Source organism: Sturnus vulgaris, chromosome 7 (assembly GCF_052056855.1).
Source record: "Sturnus vulgaris isolate bStuVul1 chromosome 7, bStuVul1.hap1, whole genome shotgun sequence".
NCBI lineage: Eukaryota > Metazoa > Chordata > Aves > Passeriformes > Sturnidae > Sturnus > Sturnus vulgaris.
The window spans coordinates 29,013,889-29,039,123 of NC_142249.1; the positions used below are offsets into that span (position 1 = coordinate 29,013,889).

The 25,235-nt window shown below is 38.0% G+C and overlaps 1 long non-coding RNA gene across 3 annotated transcripts in view; it reads left to right on the plus strand.

Annotated features, from left to right (window-relative positions):
* LOC148223224 (uncharacterized) overlaps positions 1–25,235 on the plus strand; it is an 81,499-nt gene that overhangs the window by 36,485 nt on the left and 19,779 nt on the right. Inside the window, exon 1 of one of the 3 annotated variants that reach the window (XR_015804711.1) lies at positions 4,092–4,193. The exons of the other annotated variants lie outside the window; for them this stretch is intronic. This is a non-coding gene — a long non-coding RNA (uncharacterized LOC148223224). Of the gene's footprint in view, positions 1–4,091; positions 4,194–25,235 lie in introns of those variants that run through there. 3 annotated transcript variants of the gene reach the window in all.

The window sequence follows — 25,235 nt, forward strand, 5'->3', positions numbered from 1 at the left end:
AGCCCCTGGAGCCAGGGAAGTCTATCCACTATTAGTGTAAAGACAGGGAAGATAGGCAGATCATCACAGTGTAATAGAAGAGACAGAAATTGAAAATTATATCACTTTACAGACTACATTATATGTCATTTCTATTTTGGAGAAGAGACTTTAAATATGAGAGGATGAAGAAATGCTGGGATTGAAGCCCCACCTAAGCAGTGACCACAGCCAGTGGATGAATGTCCTGATTGCTCCATCAGGGAGCCTTAGATTCCACCAGAGCATATAAATTTCTTTGTTTCCAATAATATTTTACTCTTTATTTTCTTTAAATCCTATGCATGAGCTCGTTGGTTCCTATCTTGCTATCTTTAAGTCTTCTGAAAATCTCACTTCTTTACAGAGGTCAGTGTGCTCCCACTTTAACAGAACAAGAACAAGAAGAGAAAAGAACAAGAATCCCACGCGACAGCTGCAAAAGGGAAAGCTATGTGCACCTTCACATTGAACTTCTTGCATGGCTTCATTTCATATGAGGATAATCTAGAAAGTTACAGATAGTTGTCAATAACTATGTTCTCCTGCTCACAATACATGCTAGCTCATTTCTCAAGGAGAGGGAATAATGATGTTTCTATGGAAACTTCATAATTAATAGCTCACAGTGTTAAGCCTTTTTCATTTGCAGATTTCTAAATATTTTCCAGTGGAGTTGCAGACTCCTCTACAACAAATAAAAGCTTGTTAGACACAGTTTGGCCTTTCCTAACTACAGACCACAAGGAAATATTACATGGGAAAAAATCTGACCCACTTCCATCATGATTCCAAATCATTTAGGCTTTAGCTCAGTAAGTGGCTTAGGTCCCATTGGATAAATAAACTATGTCCCATTAAATAAACATAGTCAATTATTTCGGTTTCAAATATAACTTCTTATGTTAAATGCCATCATGTACTGATAGATGGTTATGGATTAGGGTATCAGCTATTAAAATCTTTAAGGCATAACTGCTATATTTCTACCACTTTCATGGCAGAGTCTGCTGACATTGCAGAAAAAAGGAACAAGACGGGTATTGGGCATTCCTATTTTTTTCTATTTATAACTGGAGCATACTTGTATGCATGAACACTTCAGATTTCTATTTCAATAAATTAAGAAGAGAATATTTATACCAAACATCACTGGAAAATTAATTACCTTTAGAGGTCCAATTAAGGTCTAAATTATTCCTGCTTGTCTGTGATATCAATGATCTTCATTTAGGTAGTAAATTAAATTTGCAATATTTAAAGCTATTGTGCTGACATTTTTTTTAAATTACATGACTAAATGCAGAAAAAATTATAGATGCTCTCAAAAATTTGCTCATTTATAAAACTGAGCTTATTAACCTTGATTAGCTCCATTGCTCACATGGTCCATTGTCTCATACTGAGTTTTTATGAGACCTGTGCCAAAGAGTGAGTATGCAGGGGTGAATTAAACCACACTGAACCCCAAGGAATAGCCCCATGCAGAGGATCATCCCCATGACAGGTGTCAGTGGGATTGTTCACTTTTCAGCCCCTCATTCTAGGACTAATAATTTTTAATTTTAGAAATGTAGACATGACTGCATAAATAATTTATTTGAGTTTATTTTTATTCTCATGAAGCACCTAATAACAGATATAGAAGAACTCAACCTTATTTTGCAGGGTTTAGTGGAATGTTTTAGGTTTCTATGGTTTTCCCTGCATCCAATTAAAGAGCAGGTGATAAGACACTGAATAATTGAGGAAGAGAGAAACATTAGCAAGAAAAAATGATGGGGACTTCCAACAGTGGAGAACAGAAAATAACATATTTTTCTGTCTTCACATTCTTTTTGCCATGGCAGTTTTAGTGGGGACTACAGTTTCTGTATGAGAAAATAAACTAAAAGGGTTTCAAATCCTTTGAACCATCACCAACATGCCAGAGATGGCCTGTCTTACAAATGTGAAGATATTTATTCAAGGAATCCCCAATTCGCAAACAGATCATCTCTACAGTGATATTTTTTGCCTTAATAATTGCTTTTATATGTAGATAAATATATATTTTAAACATATTTTCAACTTTAATGATTCATTACCATAATGTGTGCGTGTTTATTCAGAAAAAAATATTCTCCAAGTCAAATGCAGATTGCAAAGATACACTCTCCAAAACTGGAGATTTTTGGAGGACCTCACATTCTGTCAGGCTCACTCACTTAGTTTAATCATGCAAGTAACTAATGGAGTTAGTGTCAGAGGAAAGTTCACGTTGAGTATCCAGAAGGGAAAAACAATAATCTGGACAGTAGAGATGAGTTGAGCCATGAAATTAGCCTCCCTGGGGGATGAGGAAGAAAAGAAAATTTTAAATTACCAGAAAGTTGCTGTGAGGCAAAGAGCTCCGGGGATGTGAGATCTCCGACAGGCACCCTGTGTCTGACTCCTGGAGAGACTGAACACGCTGCCAGATAGGATCAGCTCCAGAGCAGAGGCAGAAGGGAAATGGGAGGTTTATCAACTCCAGAACCCAGCTGTACTTTCTAGGTTGAACAGCTGATAAAAACAGGGTTAAGCTCATGGTTCGGGCTGTCAGTCAGTGAATGTGACGTGAAGGCTCCTTCCGGATTGTGTCCTACATAGTGTGGGGGAGGAAGACAGGGCAAGCTTAGGAGAAGGAATTTTAAAACTCCCTGGAAAGACTTGTCAGAGGACACCTGTCAGAGCTCTGACAGTTTTTGTGGGTTTTTTTCCACTTTCGACACCCACAATAGCTTAAAACTACAAAAAGAATAGTGAGGAAAAAAATAGGTTGAGACACACATCTCCAGAAACAGAGAAATAGAAGTAGATTTAAATAAGCCAGGGTAAATAAAATTGTTATAGGCAAATGTACACAAATTATCTTCCACCCACTTCTGAGTTAGTCCCTATATTTAAAGACATTCTTCCAACTTAAGTGCTCTGGTGATGGCTGGGACAACTACTCTTGGCTCTATTTCCTTCCTTCACACATTTTTTGGGGTAAGAAAAGCTGCCAAAAAGTGGGAGTTTATGAAAGCAATCATAAAATGTTATGGGTAATGCTAAACAAATTATGTGTTACTCTACAAAAATGGTCCTTTCTTTGGGAAAAAACCAACAGATGCTTGAGAGAGATCAGTTTGCCTCTCTCAAAGCAATGATAAACCTATTGTCAAGGGTTATAGCTGGCAACTGCAGAGGCTGTGGAAGGTCAACATTATCAAACCTGCTTTCCTGACAGTTGTTTCTGAAAAGCTAACAGTGATTTGATAGCTTGATGTCACCATCTGCAACAGGTATTTCCATACATAAATGATGTACAGTGGCCTACCCTAGCATTCAGGACCCCTCAGTTCATTGCTTTTTACTGTCCCATAGCTGCTGTACTTAGACATTTTCCTCTAGGTCTATCAAATTTATTACTGCTTTACTAAGCAGGAACTACCTTTACTCTCCCCTCTGTATACTGTCTGACATGATGGGACCAATTATCAGGACCATTACACAGTTACTATAAAAGTTGCTGTTACAGTATTTGGGCTGCTGGGCATTCCAGTTTTTATTTTCTCTCTGTTTTCATTGTTGTTGTTTTGTTTACTGTATGCTATTAATGTATATTGCAGGCAGTTTATGACACTATGGAGAATAGTCCATCTCTGACAGTCAACATAAGCCCTTCCTACAGCCAGCCTGGCATTCTCCTAGACCATACCTATGATGCCACCATAGACAGTTCTGAACACAATCGAATTTTAGAAATTGAAATAAGACCTTTGTGGTATTTAAAGTACCTGGGTGAACAAACTTAAAATTTCCACTTCGCTGGCATCGAAATTTGGATGTGAAGCGCTTTGGTTGCCTTAAATTCTGTTTCTCCATATGCCATGCTGAAAAATGTTTCTGATCTGACTCACACAGAGGGTATCTAATTCCTCAGCCCTTTGAAGTCCATGCCTTGGGCACTTTTCCACATACCACGCCCAATTCAGCAAATGCTTTTGGGACACACCTACCACACAGCAGAATAGACAATATACACCCATCTAGAGCACTCTGCAGCTCACCAAGCAGCTGAAAAGGAGGAGACCTGGATTTAACTCTTCTTTTTGAGATGCAAATCCACTATTCTGGAGAGTGCAATAACTACTAATCAACTGGCTAATGTGAGTTGGCATTTTCAATTTCTCCTGTAAAAACCTGTTCCGCATTGCACAAAAGACTGGAGGGAATGGAGAGAGAGCGCAGCAGAGCCTGACTCCGTGTTCTCATGATAGGCACTCACCTGGAAACAGAGAAATATGGCTCTCTATCTACTCTAATAGTACTGTTTATGCATTTCATTCCATGACTATTTAATGCAAAAGATATAAAATTAGGAGCCCGTGAAGCATTAATTAATTTATAACCATTGTTCACTGGCTTTCATCCAGTGAGAGTAGAACATTTTGTGCCTTAGAATATGAATGAAAAGTGCTGCTTCTCTACCGTCTCTGTTCCCTCTGCTTTCAGTTTCACCAGATCACAAGCTCTTTCTTCTACCTACACTCAGACCTCCAGAGTTCTTCAGGGCTGCCTTGTCTCAGGTGACCCTGTGAAAGCCAAATGGGGAGAGCAAATAGTGCACTAGCATGAGAAATAAATAAAGGGAGCTTCCAAGGACAATGCTTCTAGTAAGTGACTTTTTAGAAGCATCGTAAAAAAATTCACATTTCATCTTAGCGAATATAGGATCTACTTGTGAAGCTGTAAGAGGGAACACCTATGTGGAATTCCTTCCTTTCAAGGTAATCCTCGCCTTTGCTGCAAATTCTAAATCATTGAAATGATAAACATTCACAAGTGACGAAAAGTAGGATTCGCCGTGAAATTCCAGAATTCCAGAGTGAAGTTATGCAGTATTGCCATGATGTAAAGTGCAGGAACGCACATTGTTGTCAGGATAAACAAACAGCTCAATTTTCCCAGCCTGTTCACTTTGCACTTACCCAACCACATATGTACAGTGTAATAGTCTATGTTCCTTTCCTGGTAATTCTTTCTGGCCTCTTATAAGAAATGAAGAGAATTTTATTTTCTTTGCTCACTAGTTGTATGTGTTCTATCATCATTAAGGGAGGGTTAGGAGGGATTCCCTCATGGAAGTTGTATTTCAGGACATAGCCCAAGACTTTAAACTGCTGAGTGCCCGTGGAGAGAGAGTTATATTTTTGCCTCTAAAAGTCTGTCAGTGAAGGTGAGGTGCAAGGTCTATGTGAGGGACACGACTCCTTTAGTTTTCAAGCATAAATAAGATTTTGCTGTAATTGGAATAATCAGAGCTTTAGCTTTTTCTCTCCATGAAAGGAGCAGACAAACCAGTAAAGGAGTTAACTTATTTGAAGTGTGGAAGCAAGGAGGAAAAGTCAGGAATCATGATATTTGCTTATAACATTCAGAAGACCTCTATTTTAGAGAATCACTTCTGTGGTGCCCTTTGTGTTCTCTAACTGCATAGGATAAAGCAGGAGATGGTGTAGGTTCTTTATGTATTTTAGCTCTATAAAAGTTATTTTGAAGTGTTTGTTTTTCTTATGTTGGTCCGGACAGGTCATATCGCCGCACTTTTTTTCCTGCTCTGATCAACCCTTACCCTTGTGAAGCCATCTAAGTAATCACCTAGTCCTTTAACTGCAATGAGAGACAGAGGAAGAGAAAGTTAGGCTAGAAGAAGCTAAAAATAAGCAACTATGAGAGGCATATTTGGGAATACTGAGGTAGATATCACCTGGACAGCACCATTGCAGACAGCTCATCTACCCTGACTTTTTCAGCTACAGGGTTATGCTGCTTGACACTAATGTGAACACATCAAAATTTTCAACAGTTTCTAGAACAAATTTATTATTTTAAACCACTAAATTTCTTCAAAACAAAAGCTGGAATGAGACATTAAAGATTACTTGCAATGAGATATGAACTTCATGTTTGCATGTTTGTTTCATGTTTCCATGTTTTCTACCCATAGAAATCAAGCTTATAATGGAAAGACCAGAGAGAAGCTTGAATAGACATATTAGTCTTGGACAAACTGAATTTAAAATTAGAAGCAATAAAATACAGCCCATGGAAATCAGCATTGTCTAGAAGTCTATATACTTACCCAAGATCTCAGGTACCTTGTGCAGCCCAGGCTGAATGCAACACCATTTCAGCTACATTATTATTGCTATTGTGCTAACATGTGGAAGACTATCTCCAATTCTACCTAACAAGCAGAAGCAACATTACTGAACAGGGATCTCCAATAGTTTTCTGAAATACTTCTGAAATCTGATTAATAAGTCAGTCAACCAGCTTTCCCTCCCACGTATGTATTTTGGGTATAGTGAAGTTCTTGATCTGAAGGAAAACTTTGCTATCCTGAACATCCACTTATTTTAAAAGTGCACTTGCAGGAATTTACAAATATGATGTAATTTCATAGAAACAGAAAGATTGGAAAACATTAGATAAATTTGAAAAAAAGAAAGGTGAAATTATAACAATAATGAAAACGTTGTTCTTTTCCAATTTTTTTCCTTTTAATTTTTTTTCCCACAGGACTAGTAAATTAGCCCTAATGCCTCAAGGTTAGCAACATTTAAATTCAGAAATTCATGCATATAATCTGTAATGACAAAGAACCGTAGCTGAAACTACTTCTATTAAGAGAAATTTCAAACATTAAAACAATATCCACTAAATAATTCTGATTAATATCTTAGGTATCCTGAAGAGACTGTGAACCTGTTACTCATTTAAACTGAGCTGGATAAACCCCTCTGACAGTTCTGCCCTGAAACTGGAATTCAGAAACCCAAATTCCTTTGAGGGTCCTGGGCAAGGTTTCCTAATGTTGGAGAAAATCAGATTCAGTTTCTTGAAATGTCATGATTTTAATAAATGTCATAATTTACTTTTTTGGCATAGAAAATACTAAGCAAGAGATATACTGCTCTTCCAGGTCTCTTCCATACAAAAATGAGTAAGAGAACTCAGAATGACACTACTCTAAACCATGAATCATAAATTCCCAAATAGGAAAAAAAAATTACCCTAAAAGTTTAAAAAACATATGATACACAAACAAAGCCACAATATGACTTGCAATATGAGACAAGGAGTGCGTATAAAGATTTCCTACTGTGAGACTGATATGAGCTCTTAAATATTTTACCCTAATGTCTTTTTTTAGCATTATTTTTTCAGGTTTTTGCACATCTGTCAAGGCTGAATATGTTGTATTTTAAGACATCCTGAAAAAACAGCAACTCTGCTTATTCTCTTTGTTCAGTCTCTACTCCCCACTTTCCCCTCTATTAATTTCTCAGCAGCTCTGAGCAAACTTCCAATACTTTCACAGTGTACAGTTTACTCGTAGAATTAATCAAACTTTCTGGGAGGGAATGGAAGAATTAACAAAAGCTTGTGGCTGTTTCCATAGTCATAATTCGGGAAAAAATGCATTATTTTGTCACCAAAAAAATGAAGGAAACAACTCATAATACAGGACATATATTTCCATATATGCATGTGTGTGTGTGTGTGTGTGTATGTGTGTGTAGTGTTATGTCTTTACTGATTCTCCCTGCATTTTGAATTTTAAATGCTATTCTCCACTCACTGTCCATACACAACCATGTAATGTGGATATATTCTTTAAAGGGGCCGTATTTCAATGGAAGCTAAAAGGTCATGGATCTTTATTCTCAAGAAACATCTTTTGTGTAGATAATCAAGCAACAAAACCTTTATTTTTCTTTCACCACCACTCACTAGACTGGCGCAGTTTAACACTCTGACATCTTCAAACACTTTTGCATTTTGTAGGAAAAAAAATTCCATCCAGCTCAGTGAAGGACAGGAAGTTTTAAGGTAAAAGCCTTGTTTGACTAATGAAAAGAGAAGTCTGCAAATGGAGAAAATGCTAATGTAGCCATTCAAAAACCCCACAATGCAGTGTGCACTGAGAAAAAAACCTAAGAACTTTTCAGAGAACTCCGTTTTGGGTCCTGACATTAGAGATTCATGGCAACAACTTTACGAACAAAGTTACAAGAATAGTCTTAAGATAATTCAGTACTCAAACACTCTTGTCTTTCCCCTCCCTATTTTCCTGTCATGGTGGAATCAGATATTTCAGGTGAAGTCTCAGCTGAGAATACAATCAAGAGAGACATTCCTGGATCTGATTAACCTACAGTCAGAATGGGATAATGACAGAAGGAGCCAAGTCACTTGCCTCAGTTTACATAGAAAATCAGAGAGAAAACTGGAAACAAGAATCAGAGTCCATTTAGGTCCAAACCAGTTTGTGTTGATAACCATTGGATGGTGCATCTCTTCATGTCACCTCTGATAGCAGCACAAGGGGAAATGGTGACACTCAATTGTCAAGCTATGCCAAAGAATTCAGTATTTTTTCATTTTAGCATGTTTCTTCTTTTATTCCTTCACATGGCCATTTGTTGCCTTTTGAGACAGACCCTGGAGATGACACCAGCTGCACATCTAAAAAAAAAGTACCAGCCTATGGAAATAACTTGCCCCACTGTGTTCCTTACAGTGATGAGCAAAGACCCTTGATGCCAAATGAGCACTGAACTCAGGTGATGACAGTACTGAGGAGACTGATCAGAAATAATGAGGCTGAGACCAGTTATTTATTCCACTTGCCAAATTTTCATTAGTCAGAAGGTAAAGATTCTGAGCTTCTGTATTTCCTCACAGTGCTGCTTTAAGGAACTATTCCTAAATTAACCAAACTGATAGTTTCTCAACTACCGGGTCAGAACAGATGATCAGAGTCATAAGGCCTTGGAAATATTATGAATCTACAAAAGAAAGAAAATCTCATTCCCAAAGTATTCATATCCTTCAGGGCCAAGTGCTCTCTGTAACCTCTCATAAATCGAGTTAGTACTGTTACCATGGACACTTTCTCTTCTCCTTTTAATCAGATATATGTAAATTTGGAAATAAGTAGGAACAGAACTACATGATGTTCTTTTCCCCTGTTCTTTTGTTCTTCCTGTTGCATTGTGTTTGGTTGGGGATTTTTTAAAATTCATTGGCAGCATTTCCAAGTGAACATGAAATGCTTTCCCTCCCACCTCTTCCCATCAAATATAAATGAATACTAGTTAAAAAGGTTAAGCATATTAACTTTGTCTTAGGAGTTTAGTGAAAGAACAATCTCTTACCCATGTTGAGCAGCACTAAAACCTCCATATGCAACAGGATAGAAAATTAAAGAAACACCAAAGCAAGAGGAAAGGAATCCTGAGGTTGCAAATTCTTCTTCTGTCATGGCAGAAGCCAAGCTATCCAGGCAAGAAAATCATGTTACATAAAAGCAACTTATTCATTTATAATGAAGAAGAGGAAAAAAACACAGGAACAACCAACAACAAAACCAATAAACATGCAAATTCCTAGCTCTGCCTTCAAAACATATTCAATTTTAAAACCTTTTTATCCTTCAGAATAGCTAAAGAAATAGGAGAGAAGAAGAAAAAAAAGTGTAATCTCTAGCTTTAAGAAATGGCTTATGGAGAAAGCTTAAACTGAGGAGGCTATTGAGTGAACAAGATGATTTCATAATACAATTTGTGCCAGTTTGGTAATGACACTAAATATGTAGAATAAAAACCAAGAGCAATCATCCATCATTCAAGTCACAGCTCATTTATTTATGTCCTTTAATATTTTTTTCTGGTGCCAGACTTCCTCCAGAAAGTAGCTGGACTGATTGAAGCTGGACAGTGCAGAGCTTTAGTCTAAGAAACATTCTGACACTTAAATTATGTTCCATAATGTGTGTGCTCCATTTTTATAGAAATTTGAAGGAAAAATTTTTCAAGGTGTTTTCAAGAGGAAGCAGTGAAGCGGGTTACAGACTGCTTTCCACCTGGGAGCTGTGAGGGGACCTTGGCCATTGCAAGAGATATAGGGCAGGAGGGAGTATGGAGTATGAACTTTATGTATGACTGAAATAACAAAGTTAGATATAAGTTGTACTTCTTAAAGGCTACAGAGAAAGCTGAAAGACAAAGATTTCTTTTGGCTACTGAGTGGGGTGGACCTGCTTTATGATATAGATATTTTCCAAGGGTAGAGAGATTCAGTTTAAGCAGCCTTGGTTGATTACTTTTCTTTTGCAAAGTCTGAAGTGTGTTGTGGTGTAGCAGATATTTCATTAGGAATTCACCCCATCTAAAGGCAGTTCGTTAATAAGCAACTACTTTTGGCTGATTGATTGATTGATTGATTGATTAACTGATTGATTAGAGAGTGAGCTGAGACATAGTGGGAGAGTCTTTTCACTGATGGCAGATCACCTAGTTTAAAATGTGACACTTCATTTTCTGTAATGCCTTTCTCTTTCCACTGACAGGAGCCTGTTTGACACACTTGGGCTGAGCATCTTTGAGGCAGACAACGAACCCCCCTGCCCTTTGGGTCAGGCTGGGTGTGATTCATCATGTTTAGCAGTAGCCAAGACCTCACTTTGCTTTCTCCTTGCTTTGATTTCCACCTGCTAGAGAAAGCTTGCTGGGAGAAGATGAAGCCTGGATGAAGAGCTGAGGGAAGAGCGAGTCCAGATTTCATCACAATTCAGTGGTTTGGTGTTCATGCACTGGCTGTATAAGTGAAAGCTTTCCTCTGATACTTTCATCCCTCCTTGCATTCTGGGGCTTCGAAATTATTTTCAGAATGGAAATTCATACCCTGTTGGAGCTGATCGATGGCTCCAAGGGCTGCAGAAGAGAGATTGCTCTGGCTATAGTCCCAGGGAAGCCCCAGGACCGCAGCTGTAAGGGTAGATACAATCACAAAACTTGTCTAGACTTTATGTCTAGATGTGGGTGACATCTGGGTAAAATAAGCTGGTACTGAAAGTAAACAAAATAAAATACTGATTATCAATAGAGGCACTCAAGTGACACCACTTAGAATCATGACTAAGAAAAGCTACAGCTTAGAAACGTTGTGAGACCAATCCTTAGCTACAAAGCACCAATGCTATGGGGACAGATTATTTCTGATCCTTTATGGGTATTCCCTGAGGCCAGCATTCCAAATTAAACTGCTTACACTGCACTGAGTTCGTAGAGCTGAATGATTTGAAAGGCTAGGTAGAGTGACTATCTACTTCAATATTTTTTAATAGCTTTTCTATTAAAAGATAAGCAGAGAGGTCTGTGAGAAAGAATACAAAAATGGAAATCATACGGTCCTGCAGTTTAGACCTCATTCTTTCATTGACTTTTTTTTTTTAACCTTTGGTTTTGTGCAAACCACTTCTATTGCATCTCTTCCTATCCGTAATTATAAATTCTAAAACTCACAAAACCCAAAAATTGTTTTCCTGCTTTTCTTGTTTAAACATCAGTTACTAACTGTACAGCACATTGAACTTAAAACATTAACTCTTATCCTGTCACAAATAGTAGGTCTTAATAATAATTCGCTGAAATGGTTACTTTACAGCTGTCATGGAAGTTAGTTTTATTAGCTGACCTTATCTCTCTGCATTTGGCTTTTGTGCATTCTTTTAATGCCTTAGGTTCATTCAGTTAAATTTAAATTAGTTCATTTCTGTTTCTGAAAGCAGTTATTCGAAAGGTAGATTATCTTTGAGTTTACTGAATAAATATGCTTCATATACTATTGGCAAGACTTGACTTTTAAATTCCCGGTTTTAAGTTTTTCCTCTTATGCAGAACTGTAGTCCTCACAACAATCCATCAAATACAGATTTTTGGGTGTGTTTTGCCAGACAATGTACTTAAAAAGGGGCTTATACTTAAATCTGCTCTTCAGACTATGAACAGCTTAATGGATTGTTGACAAAGAATGCAGAGCTCAAGCAGGATGTGATAATACCGGGTGTTTTCTCACTCCTATACAGTTTATACAACTTCTATTTTCATTTCATGCCTGGCTGTCACTTAGAAGAATGCAGCAACAATGATCTTAGTACTAAAGACTAGAATTAAAAGATAAAAACAGAAAGAAATTGTAGAATCAGAACATACATCAGAGATAACAATAGGCTTCTATATCCAAAGGAGGTCAGATATGTGTGACCAATTGCAGTATGAAAGAAGTTCAGGTAATGGTTCAATCTCCTTTGAGTCCCCAGGCCTGCAAAGAGACTTTTTCATGTCTATAGGGAAGGATCAACTTTGGTTTAATAACTGAAGTTACTAGGCTTGAAGGTTACCCTATGAAGTTTCAGCAGGTGCTTTTTACAGAAGGAACAATTAAATGTCTGGGCTAAACAGGGATACTCACAGAGAGGTAGACTTGCCTCTTGCATAAATCTGCCAGAATTGTCTTTTTGTTTTTCCCCTCTGGTTTTGTGTCACTGTTGTTTTAGCAGATCACTTTCTAGGAAAATTCCTAATCCAGCAGAGCCATTGTTAATCAGGAAAGGTTTATTTTGTGGATGGCTCCTTCTGCATGTACACCTGAATATTGCATGTCACCACCAGCTTCCTGTTCCCTTCCAAAGAGCCCCTGTAGGGATATGGTGGCTGAAATGCAAAGCTATCCATCCACTCCTCGATTAACACAGACTGTCCCTTTGGATGATGCCCAAAGAAAAGGTCTGTAAATTATCTGCAGTGATCTCTCACTATTATATTCTATTTCTCTGAATAAAATAGAAAACAAGAAAAGGAATAGAGACCATCTGCCAGCCCATCTCCCTATGAAATTTGTTCTTAATGATGACTTTATAATCTTTCCAGTATTTTCTTGGTGCATTTTCCAGGTTTGTTCATACTAAATCATAATTACCTGAAATTGCCACAAGAGACACTCTAATACCACTAGAAAAATCATCATCTTACCAAGCAAGAGAAGTGTAAAGTACTGCAGCAGTTGTATAGAAATAGTTTTTCTTTGCTTGCTAATTCAATTTTGGGTAAAAATGGGGGAGCATTCTGAGGAATTAATTATTATTAGGCTTAAAAGTCAGGTGAATTTATATGTATCTATATAAATTTTGGCCATTTTGTATTTATTTACCTCAGGTAACAGACACACAAGAACGTATCTTGTACTTGTTGTCTGCATTTTCTGTTTCTTTGGAATGCCAAGCTGACAGCTTACTGCCTATGCAGTCAAACCAGTGCCTGTCAAATAGGGAACTGCATTTTCTATATACTATCTCTGGCATGCAACAAAAGGTATCCAGTCACACAAAGAATCAGATGTTTTTTGTCAAAATATTTATCGTGACACTGGGAATTAATGTAATAGCAGAAGTTATTAGTCACAGAAAGCTGTAAAACCTCAGCTGGAGTAAGAGTTTCGTTTTAGAGAAGGAAATTAGCTAGTTACTAAGAATGGAGCTTCTCAGTCCTGGCCTCTCTTGCTTTATCTTTTAGTTTAAATGTTTGGATTTCAAAACATTGGTTTTACTGAAAACTGAGTCAAGAAGGCACTACAAGGGGCAGGTTTTCAGCCAGTCCAGTTGGAGAAAGGCCTTTATTTATTATATAAAGGCCTTTGTATTGGCTGTGAAAATGAAATTAAATCCTGAGTCTTTGTACTAAGATTAGTATTACAATTTTGCTGTACCCAGAGTGATCTTGAGTTGACATCCAGGCCCAAATTCGCCACCACTCACAGCTGTGAGCAAAGTCTAAATTCATCACACCTGAGGGTCACTTTGGTGGATGGAGGTCCTCTAGTGACAGCACATCAGCATCAGGCTTAGGGCTGGCTGCACTGCATGGCTTGGATGTAGGACTCCTTGTTAACAGGGTCACTCTGATTTCTGTGCTTGTCCCTTGGGTTCCATTGCAGCTGGTGGGACCATTTTAACACCAGCCAGCACTGGGAGATGCCGAGAATTCAAGCCTGCATATGAGGGCTTATAAATATCTTTGCAGTCACAAACTGTGCTGTGTGGACACCAAGTTTTTCTATTATAACTTTCCTCACTAAGGTACAACTAAACCATAGTCCCCAACGTAAGATGGATGTGGACTTGTTGGAGCAAGTCTGGAGGAAGGCCTTGAAGATGATCAGAGTCTGGAGCACCTCTCCGTTGAAAAAAGACTGAGAGCATCTCCAGTTCAGCCTGGAGAGAAGACTCTCCAAGGCAGAGGTTAATAGTGCTGCCAACAAGCAGCACTGTCTAGATCTATCACTTGTAAATATGGGTGAAGATTTCACACAATAAGAAAATAAATTACAGGTAGCTGTTTGTTTGGGTTTTGGGTTTATTAAATTTCCTAGGAGATCTGAGAGAAATTACATTTTCAGTCTTGGATCTTTAGGTTATTGCAAAGAGGCCTGAGAAAGAGTGTAAAGAGGCATCTATAAATTTCATGGTAGTGTCCTTGCAGCCTGGAAGCAAGATGAAGATAAGGGAAGAAGAAATTCCAACCTGACACACGATTTAGAAGACAGATCAGCTTGTTGGCTTCATGTCAGCGGAAAATGATGCAAGAAAAACGACAAGTCTATTCTTTGCTGGTAACTTTCTCCTCATTTACTAACATTGTCTTAGCCAGTGAGAACCTTCAACCAGGGAAAGCCCTTCAGTGATAGTTACTTGTATCTATCTATATTCATACAGGTAAAGGTATCTTTCCTCTCCTCTATAAAGGTGTTCTGAAGCAACTTGTAGCAAAAGAAAGCGTGCCCAGAATTTCCAGCTAATATCTATCCTTCCTTCTGCACCTCAGATGGAGTTAGAGGATTGAGATGCAACAGTTCATGCATCTATTCAAACATAGATGGAATACAATAAAGGGCATGAAATCTCATACTTTGGAGATTTCAGGTATGCAACCTATGTTGTCAGAGAGCAACTCTCTTCCTAATGTAAATGAGGCAAGTGCTTCTGACTGTATTTCCCTGTATTTGCTCTTATTTATTCTGTTATTTATTTGCTGCCAAATTTCCTTTTTTATTTTTTTTTTCTTCATCCGGGTGCAAGACTCCTGGAGACCTCCAGGAGCAGATGTGGTATTTGCGATTTTGTTCTGAACAATCTGGCTGTTTTGAAAATATTCACAGTAAAGCCAGTTACAACACCAGATGTGAAAGTAGTAAAGCAGCATCTTGTGTTTACATTTTAATTTCTCCAGCTAGGAAGGCTGGAGTGTTTATGCACTGGAAACTCATAATACAGACTGCCTGCTCTAATAATCTATTACTTTTATATGGTGCCGTTCACCTCACAGTGCTCTGCAAGCCTTCTGTGCAGAGGACCCACCCACTACAAAACTGAGACTCCCACAGGTCTGTGATACAGCAGCTGGATATTAATTCTTAATAGTAATAACCCTAGTGTAGGAGTAAAGGGTAAATGAGAGCTACATCTAACAGCAGCTGCTGAGATGGCTTAAAGTTGGCGGGTCTGGGTGCTTGTGTGTGTGTGTGAATTTTACAGCTTTTGAACATCTGTAAGACTCACCGACTTTATAGTGCTATTTAGAATCAAGTCCCAGGATTCTAAATTCAAGGCACATGGAGTGGAAATCCCAGCTCATCTTTTGCCATGGAAGAGGTATTTTTCTTTTTTTGCATGTTTGAGGGAGCCAAGTAATACCAAAGCAAGAAAGAAAACATCTGGTATTGTGGCAGCCCATTTAACTCAGTGCAGGCAGCAGTCAGGTAAAGAATCTGACTCTGAAATTCATGCCAGGTCTGAAGTAAGGCAGAGATACTGCTCTGTGTCTCAGAGGGAAGGGATGACATGGCACAGAGCTCAAATCTCTGTATTTCCTAACAGTGGTGTCAGGGTAGTGCTCAATGTTTCCAGCACACACAAAATTAGGAAGTGAAAACAGAAAACTCAAGCTGCTGTTAATGGGATGTAGTGAAGGCAGAGCTGCATACTGATGGACACAGGATCCAGGAAACAAGGTTATATGCCCTCCTGGAGGTCTCCACAAGTCACCACATTTGTCCTTTTATGTTTGTGCAATTAAAACGGAGAGGGTTTGGCTTTGATGGTTTATAATCAGCATGTGGCTAGTAAAGACAACAGTACAGTCAAGATACAGAAGAGCTATTTATTGTTAAACCCGCTCTTTTAGCTGAAATAGAGACCTGGCCCAACCGTACCACTAGTCTGGGAGAGGAGTGCAGCCCTCAGCTCAGGAAAGACCTATGGGAAAGAACAGAGTTGGAACTGCAAAGGCAGTATCCCTGCAATGCCAATCTCTGGAATGCTGAGCAGACCACCAACACCCTTGTTTCATTCTGCTCCACCTCAGTCTTGAGAACAATCTTTTCCCTTTTTGTCAAGATATTTAATGACAAGGAGAGGTAAATTGAAAAACTTTCTTTCTGATTAAATCAATGAATTCTCACTGTGGCTGTTAGAATAAATGTTCAAGGACCCACAGAGCACTACGTCATTGAAAATAGGCTGAGTTTACATGGAATTGATTTAAGCCTGGTATTTTATGACTCCCACATGAATTTGATGTGGCCAAATTGGCTCTCTCTAAGGACACTTTATCAGGCAGTTATATCTGTTGTCTAATTAACGTGACTCAGCACTTGAAGACTGTATAGAGGATTTAATATGCAGGTTGCAGTGGCAAAGGAACACTTTACAGTGTACTGCTACTCGAGCAAGAGGCAGTGGTGGTTTTAAGAAAACCGCTCAGAGGAAAAAAAGAAAAAAAAACATCCTATCCTGTTTTTCCCGACATCATATCTATGTTTGGAAACTTCCTCCCTAAATCTTTAATGAAGGCAGAATGGGGTTTGAAAAACAGCTGGAGGACATTGATCTACACATTCCAATTTGTTTATGTATAAAACATGCATAAAGGATTAAATGCTCCTTAACAGTTTGTCTGCTTTCAGCTGCTTTCATGCCTCTGCTTTGCTATAGCACCAATCCCTGTCAGAAAATGCCCTGGGGGGCTTTTAAATAATAAATGGGTTTCTTTGGAGGATGTCTTTTTTTTTAATCTATTATTAATTGGCACACAAAATGGTAATTACACCTGCTCTGGAAATACACTGTGCCACTCATTTTTCCCTGGTCAATGGCATTTGCCCTGCCTCACAGAAGCTTTAGGACCATGGGAGACCCAAACTGAGGCTGGAGAGTGACATCAGACTAAATTAAGGGCTCATGCATTTATGTATAAGTATAAAGCGTTGTAAATGCATTTATAAGGAATGAATGATTTATCAGGAAGTGATTTTGATGCCTTTCTGTTGCATGTGACTAATATGGTGAACAAGTCAGTTCATTGATTCAAGTTCAGGATCCTGGTTTGTCTGTCATTATGAAGGGGCTGTTTGAAAATCCTGACTTTTAAGCACTCTGTATTTTTTTTTAATCCATAAAGGTTGGTTCACCTCTATCAGCCTGAATGATTTGTTAAGCAAGAAATACGACGGGCTGTGCTTACCAGTTAAATGCTGCAAATGATCTCTTAAGAATAATACATTGCATTTCCTACTCATCTAATCCTATTTTACACAGAGGCACACAAAATAGACTGGAAAGGCTGGTAATTTTAAAAGATAGGCAGCTGTCCATGCTGCTGGAGGTCACAGGCTCAATCTGTGCATAAAGAACCAAATAAGTTACCTGTCAATCTGCTCAGCAGGGACAAAATTCTACTTTGTGAAAGCCTAAAATCCAAATTTCCAGCTGTTCTTCAGATACAGCACTGATAACTGACAGCTCTGTGGCATGGAATGGGTATAAGTTTGTAGATAAGATCAAAACAGTTCTAACAGAGATGTGAGCTTCAGTCTTGTGTCGGATATGTGAAATTTGTTATCTCCCAGTGATATATCTCTCTCCAGCATTCTTGGTTCACAAAGTGAGCCATGCCAAGTTACACAATTGCATCCTATAACATAGAAAAGCACCATATGGTCACATTATTTATCCTTATTCCAACTGTCACCATGACTCCAGAGTCTTTTATGATCCAGTATCAGGCAGTAAGATCAGCAGAGTTAAAACTGAGCAATCTAATATCTCTAAAGGGATATGTTCTGGCAGCACAGGTAGACCAGGCTCTCATCATAATGATACATCAGTACTAGTACCAGCACACTCATAGAGAAACTTCCAAGGAATCAGGAGCATAAACTCTTTAAAAATCCATTTATTTAACATTCTGTGTTATCTTTCTGTTGAGGACACACAAATTCTCCTGTAGCTTATAGTGCTGCTAGAAAAAGCCACAGAATAAGAAAAAGAAACCAGGTCTTCTGGGAGATATTCCCCCAGGTATTAATGTAAGAGTGGAAAACTGGTGAAAACCACAGACTGCAAGAAAGAATTGCTGATGAAATCCCCAGAAAATCCCAACACAGACCAGATTTCGCTTAACTCAAGGCAGAGCAAACTTAACTGCTCAGATGTGCTGTCAAGCATTCGTTACCCACACAATGGAAACAAATGCTTACTACTGATCAAGTGACTGTGGCTTACAATACAAATCTTGTCTCATAACTCTTTTTCTCATTTCCAGTTGAATGTTATTCCTGTCTGGTTCAAGCCAAAAGTGTCTTTGTTTTAATTAATTAGCAGAAGAAATGCACTTCCATCCTGTTAAACATCCTGACCAAACATACATTTAAAGTACATAAACAAAGAAAGTCTTAAACTCCAGGGGACAAGAATTCATTTGGTAAATATAAATTAGTATATTAACTTTTCTGAAATTACAGGGGCATATTCGAGAACTATGTTGGTTCAACCTATGCATATTTCTTAGTCTTATGGTGCCTTTCTCCTCCCTCTACCAAATGCCATCTAACAAATTAGGCACGCAGAAGTGAAATTTTTTATCCCATGTCAGCAGAAAGTTTGCAGAGGAACTCAGAGCTCAGGTCTTCCTACGCCCACAGTCCATCACCAAGTTACATAAAGGCTTTGCCTATCCAGAAAATAGCTCACAGTATTATGTCTGGGTCAGAAAAGCACATGAGTATTTTGGTTTTCCTTTGCTACAAAATGATTAAGTGGAAATGAGTACTAGCTCCTTTCCCATGGAAGGGAGATGACAGGTGCCATTGCTTTCTCATTTGCATTATGAGATTAGAGCTTCTTTAGTCAAGATATATCCATAACTAAGCTACACAGAGAGATTTTGGTAGCCAGGGTCCACGCTTCCTCACCCTCCCATATTTGTACACTCAACCCTCTCCAGCTTCAAGCTCCATCCCCATCCCTGCCTGAGGATCTTTCAGACCCTGTAGTCTTCTTATCTCCATCCATTTATCACACCTTGCTTGCACAGTATCTGAACCAATGCCTTTGCTCACACCCTAAAAGAGCTGCTCCTTGGCTGCAGCCCCCACTACTCCTGGGCACAGTTCCCACAGCCTTTTGTTGTATGTGCCAACCTTCAGCAGATGCTGAGGGCATCTAGAATGTGAATCCGTCCTTTGAAAGAAATTCTTAAGAGGATCTGAGAATTGTTTGGTCAATATTATCATTTAAGGAATATCAGGTGTTTACACAAATATCTCACCCTAAGGTCAGTCCCAGCCCAGGTTTTCTACTCTGGGAGGCTTTGGATGTTGTCCTAGGTTTATTTGAAAAATAAAACAAAATCATTATATTTTCTTTCCCCTTTCTTTTCAATGTACTAAATATAGATGTATAAACAAAATCTTCAGCTAGATAAAGATAGCAGCACACAGATGGCATAAAAAACAAAGCATTTAGCAAGCTCTGAGACAGGCTGTACCCATATAAGCTTTGCATTACAGCTTGTTGCCAGCTAATATATTTCCAAAATAGTTAAAAACTTACTCAAACTTATAAATTGTCTCATGTTAATATTTAATAAGTATCAAAAATAGGGCTCTGTGACTATTTGATGAAATCTGAGTGGGGTTTTTTGTTTTGTTTTGTTTTGTTTTTTTCCCTGAAATATTTACATTTTATTTTGTGGGCAAATGGTTTCCTGCTTTCAAAATATTTTGCTGGATGCTTCCCCTTTCTGATGCATGTATCCAACCAGTATCCACACCTGCTAGTCCCAGGAATGTGGGGGCTAGGGATGCTGAGGTAGCAGATGTTCTAAGTCTATTCTGCCAGGCAAATATCGTTATCCTGAGTACATTTGGCATTAGATGAGGGAAAGAGCATTCCTTCCAGGCTTTCCAGAGCTGCTGAGCTAAATTCTCCTATTCACCAACTAAACCAGCTATGCTTTTCTTCATCCAAGGCAGACAAAAATGGTATGTAGAGAAAGGTCTAGTTCTCTACATCTGTATTAAAAAAAAGGAAAAATCTTGACATTTTAATGACAATTTTTAAATTAAATAGTTTATATTCACATTGTGTATGTCAGTATCTTTCCAGATTTTAATTAATGGAAGTTGAAATCAGAACTTTCAAGGTCTTTATAATGAAAAATAAATGCATATCAGATTTTTTTTTATTATACACATTATGGGTTTTGTTATTTCTTGCTTATTCTCTTTACAGCCCATTCTCTACAGTAAATTGGGAAACATTTCAGTAAAAGAGTAAGGAAAAAAAGCAGCACATGGGCAAGAAGAACAGGAAGCCAAAAATGGTTCATAATTATTCTTAACTTATAGGAATACTGGACATATACTCTGTGCATTTAATATAAAAAAATATTAATATTTCTTTTTTAAAAGTTAGAAAAAAAATCCTGAGAATATGTGAAACATTCATACTTTGCAGGCTTTTGTTGTTTTCTTTTTGTTTGTTTTTTGAGTTTTGGGGGGGTTTTTGCTTCTTTCTCAGAAAGCTCCTGGAGCTGAGATAAAGCTGGTAGAATGCCACCCCTTAACAAATGTAAATGGAACTATCTCCATAATCACAGGTCTGTCAGGTTCACATTGATCCTGGACAAATTACTAGAACATTGGTACAAGGCTCAATAAAGAATTAACAAAAGTTGGAATAATTAATGGCAATGAACAGTCTTTCTTTGAGATTTGTGTAGCATCGAAATGAACATGAGGTATCAATGAAGTGCCATGGCCAAAAGGAAGCAAAAGACAGAAAAGCTGGGAAAGGATGAGGTATCCATATGTTCTACAATTACCCACGAAAACCTTGCAGTTGAAACTCAAGAAAGATATTGAAAAATTCAAGAATGAGTTCACTGGAAGATGAATCTTATAGAGAAAAATGCAAAAAAATCAATAGTATATTCAAGTCCCGATTGGATTTTTTTCCCTCTGAAAGTTATGTTCTCCTATAGATATGAGTTAAATCTGGGTGCCTCATCGATGCTAAAAAAAGATAAACTTAGTATGTCGATGAGTATATTTTATGAAACAGATATAGGTATTTAGAAATCAAGTCTGCACTTTTTAAAATTCTGTTACATCTCTTCACTGTGTTCTGATGATTAGCTGATACCCTGCAGCAGAAAGGAAAGGAGTCAAAAAGAAAAGTAATGGAGGTGATGTTTTAAAATGGAAAGTGGGCCAGAAGGGAATAAAAATGGAAGAAACTTTACTTTTTTTCCCCAGATCTTACCTAAAGTGTACAGTTTTATCCTTTTGGGGGGTTTTGACATGTAATAGTTAAAGACATTTACTCTTCCCCTTCTGGCAAGACCTAACTTTCCCAAGCACATGCACTCATTGCCTTCTTCAGGACTAAAGCCCCTCATTAATCTCTCACTTTTTGGAGGTTATCGCTTTATCTTTTTCTTGCTTATCTTCATTCTGGAACTCAATTATAATGACCACAATGGCATGCCATGAATCACACGGGCAGGACACAAATCAATGTAACTGGTACACTTAGTTATTGTGGATGTTACAGAGAACAGAGCTGGAGAAAAATCCGTGAACAATTTCTAAAATGGGGGTGAGGAGAATAAAAAGTCACATTTTCCTGCTACAGATAATTTTGCCAGTATGGGAAATTACTGCAAAAGCCTTTTCTCAAATTTGGGATTAAACAATTGTCCTTTCCAATGCATTGCCTAGGGATGGCTTTTGATGCAAAATAAAAAATAATAATAACAAAAACAGTGCTTAATTAATTATTGGAAGGGATTAATTGCAGATGACACAAGAAAATTCAAGTCCCAAATCAAAACTGTCCTTGAAGCACTGCTCAAGACAAAGTACACCTACAGTCCCTTTGTAAAGCATTGGTGATGCTACAAGGATGATCTAAGTTACAAAAGCCTTTCAGCACCAATTGCTGCTGGATAGACATGAACTCAATGAACACTTTATATTAGGATCAGACTTTGTGCCTGCACTCGAATGGCTCTGAGCAATCTCAGTCAACTTGATAATATAATTCCCCAGCATAAGATTATGCTTTTTTATTTTGCTGAGTAAGTTGCTGGCAGAATTTGTGGAACAGAAGTATGGTTTTCAAATGGAAATCTGAGTTAATAAAACAGATAAATTATTTCCCTTCTTAATCTCTCACATGCTGGAACAGTAGGAGAATTTTTGATCCAAAATTGTTGCCATTTTTATTTTTATTTGAGAAGAGTGAATTTTAAATCTTTTTATTTCAGTAATAGAATAAAATCTGTCTGCACTCTCAGAAGCCTAGCTTAACTTTCCCAAGAATCACTTTTATTACATTCCTTCAGTCGCCTTTAAAATAATTGATTAGGCAATAAACATTAAAAGTACATAAATTATAATGTGAGAAAAATTTTATCCTCAATCGCCAACTTGATACATTTTTCGTCCACGAAATCTGCTAAATTCCTATGAAACAATTTGATACTGCTTGTAATAAATTTTTAAACCTAAGTTATGTAGATATGAAATGACAAATTTAACTGCTTTTATATTAAAGCAATTTTCTGCCCATCAGAGAGATGAGAGAATTAATATGTAAACCATTAACTTATAGTCAGAAACATTGTGCACTGCAACTGAAACAATTATTTTTTTATGTTATCACTTATATTTTATTGCTTTCTCAATAGGAAAATACCAAAAATTACAACCACTGAATTTAAAGGAAAGTCATTAGAAGAATATATACTTTGAAGGAAAACATTCAAGAATTATGGACCAATCATGACCCTTAGTCTATTTTTCTGTTTGTTTTTGAATTTGTTTCACTAGCTTTCAAGCAGCTCAGTTCATTTCCAGGGCAGCAGTCATCAGGCATGGATACATAGGGTTGTGCTGATGTGGAGAAATTAAAAGTATTTTTTTAGAAGCCTGATATATTAATCTCTTCTGTAAAAAAAAAAAAAAAAAAAAAAAAAAAAAAAAAAAAAAAAAAAACAGGCAGTTTTTTTCCTTTTCTATGTCAACTGTCCCTCAGCCTTCATCCCCTCTCCACAGCAGCCTTAGCTTTCTCTTGGGTCTCATTCATTCAGCACCTTCCTTAGGACTCTGACATGACTGAATGGATCAGAAGCTCCTTGCCCTGGGCATTTGTCACCTTAGCATAGATCCCAGGGCTGCACCTGTTGATCATTAGGGTTTTCTCACCCTGTTCCACTCAAAAGGGAAAATCCAATCTTTCCTGGCCTTGCTCATCACACACCAACCCTCCTTCCAGTTTTTGTTGCACTTCAGTGTCGTGGGGGTGAATCAGGCACTTATCTAGAAGGTAGACAGGGTATTGCATCCTGCCCAGGAAGCAATTTTGAACTGGTTTCATGTTTATTGAAGCTAAGGCTAGGTCTACTGTAACTTATTTAATGAGAAGCCTAGCACCAGAATGGTGTTCCTGAACTCTGGTTATTTTCTGTGAAGATAATTTTTGTCCTCATGCCCTTCCACCTTTCTGTCCTCCCTGTTAGTGGCAGCTCTTTTTTCTCATTTGTGAGAAACCCATCTCACCTGCACAACTGCTGCCTTATCTGTCCAAATCAGATTGGAAAATGATGTTTCAAAATCTTGGGCATCACTGCCCTGCTACAAAGTATGCTTGCTGACTTAGTACTAGTCTGTGTGCATTGCCAGGAGCCTTCCTTTCTCCTCCTCCACTTTGTTTATTCCAGATACCACTCCTCTCTTAACTACTAGTGTCCTAAGACAAGAGCAGACACCAACTAGAGAATCAAAAGGACTAAGGGACAGTGTGTCACTGAGTAACTTCCAAGTCCTAAGAACAAGTTCCCACTTTCCCCTCTCATCTCCACCTCAGGAGGTTGTTGCTTCTTCGTGCAGAAGGCTGTTTTCATTCAATACAGCACCCAGGTGTCCCACACAGCAGGTGAATCATGGAATCACAGAATGATTTGAGTTGGAAAAGGCATTTAAAGATCAGCTAGTTCAACTCTTCTGCAATGGGTAGGGACATCTTTCACAAGGGCTGGTTGTTCCAAGTCCCATCCGACCTGGCCTTGAACAATTTCAGTGATGGGGACTCCACGACTTCTCTGGGTAACATGTTCCAGTATCTTACTACCCACATAGTGAAGAGTTTCTTATATCCAATCTAAGTCTACCCAGCTTTATTTTGAAACCTTTTCTCCTTATCCTGTCACTGCAGATCCTGGTAAAAGGTCTTTCTCCACATTTCTTATAAGCCTCCTTTATGTATTGAAAGGCTGTAATGAGATCTCCATGGAGTAGGTCCTCATGGCCAGTGTTTTGGGTCTTTTTTCTGTGGCTGATGGCCACAGAGAATGGACAGCAGATAAAACCCTCTCCTCTCCACACCCATGGCTCAGATTTGAGACAGTCTGTACAGCTAAGCCCTTTTCCATGAAACAAGACTAGGCTTCAAAAAGGCAGATAGGTGGAAAGCTGGGCGTGATCACAGAATAACAGCTCAATTTTTTGAATATCTCACATCTGGGTGTGTTTTCTTTTCTTGCAATAATATGTAACTTCTATCTCAACCTGGGAAATCAGGCTAAGGAGTAGTATTGCAAAGCAAGATAAAGTTGTGTTATCTTCCTTAGTCTTATACCATTTGCATAGTGCTTTATTAGCTGTAAAATATGCAGAATATGCAACTTATTTTAGCTACAAGCTTTATTCTAAAACATATAGACACAGGCTGTCTCACCTTCTAGTTGTTTGAAGCCTAATTAATGATCTCCAGGTTTTCCATTTACAAATTATTAAGCCTCTGCACTGTCAAAGTGCATGCATTCTTTATTGAAGTGTATATTTAAAAAAACCCAAACATCTGTCACAAGGGCCACCTTGACCCACTGACTTTCTCATAAAAATACATATTGGCGCAATGGTAAATTATCAAGTCCAGAAATTATTTTGGGATATGTTTC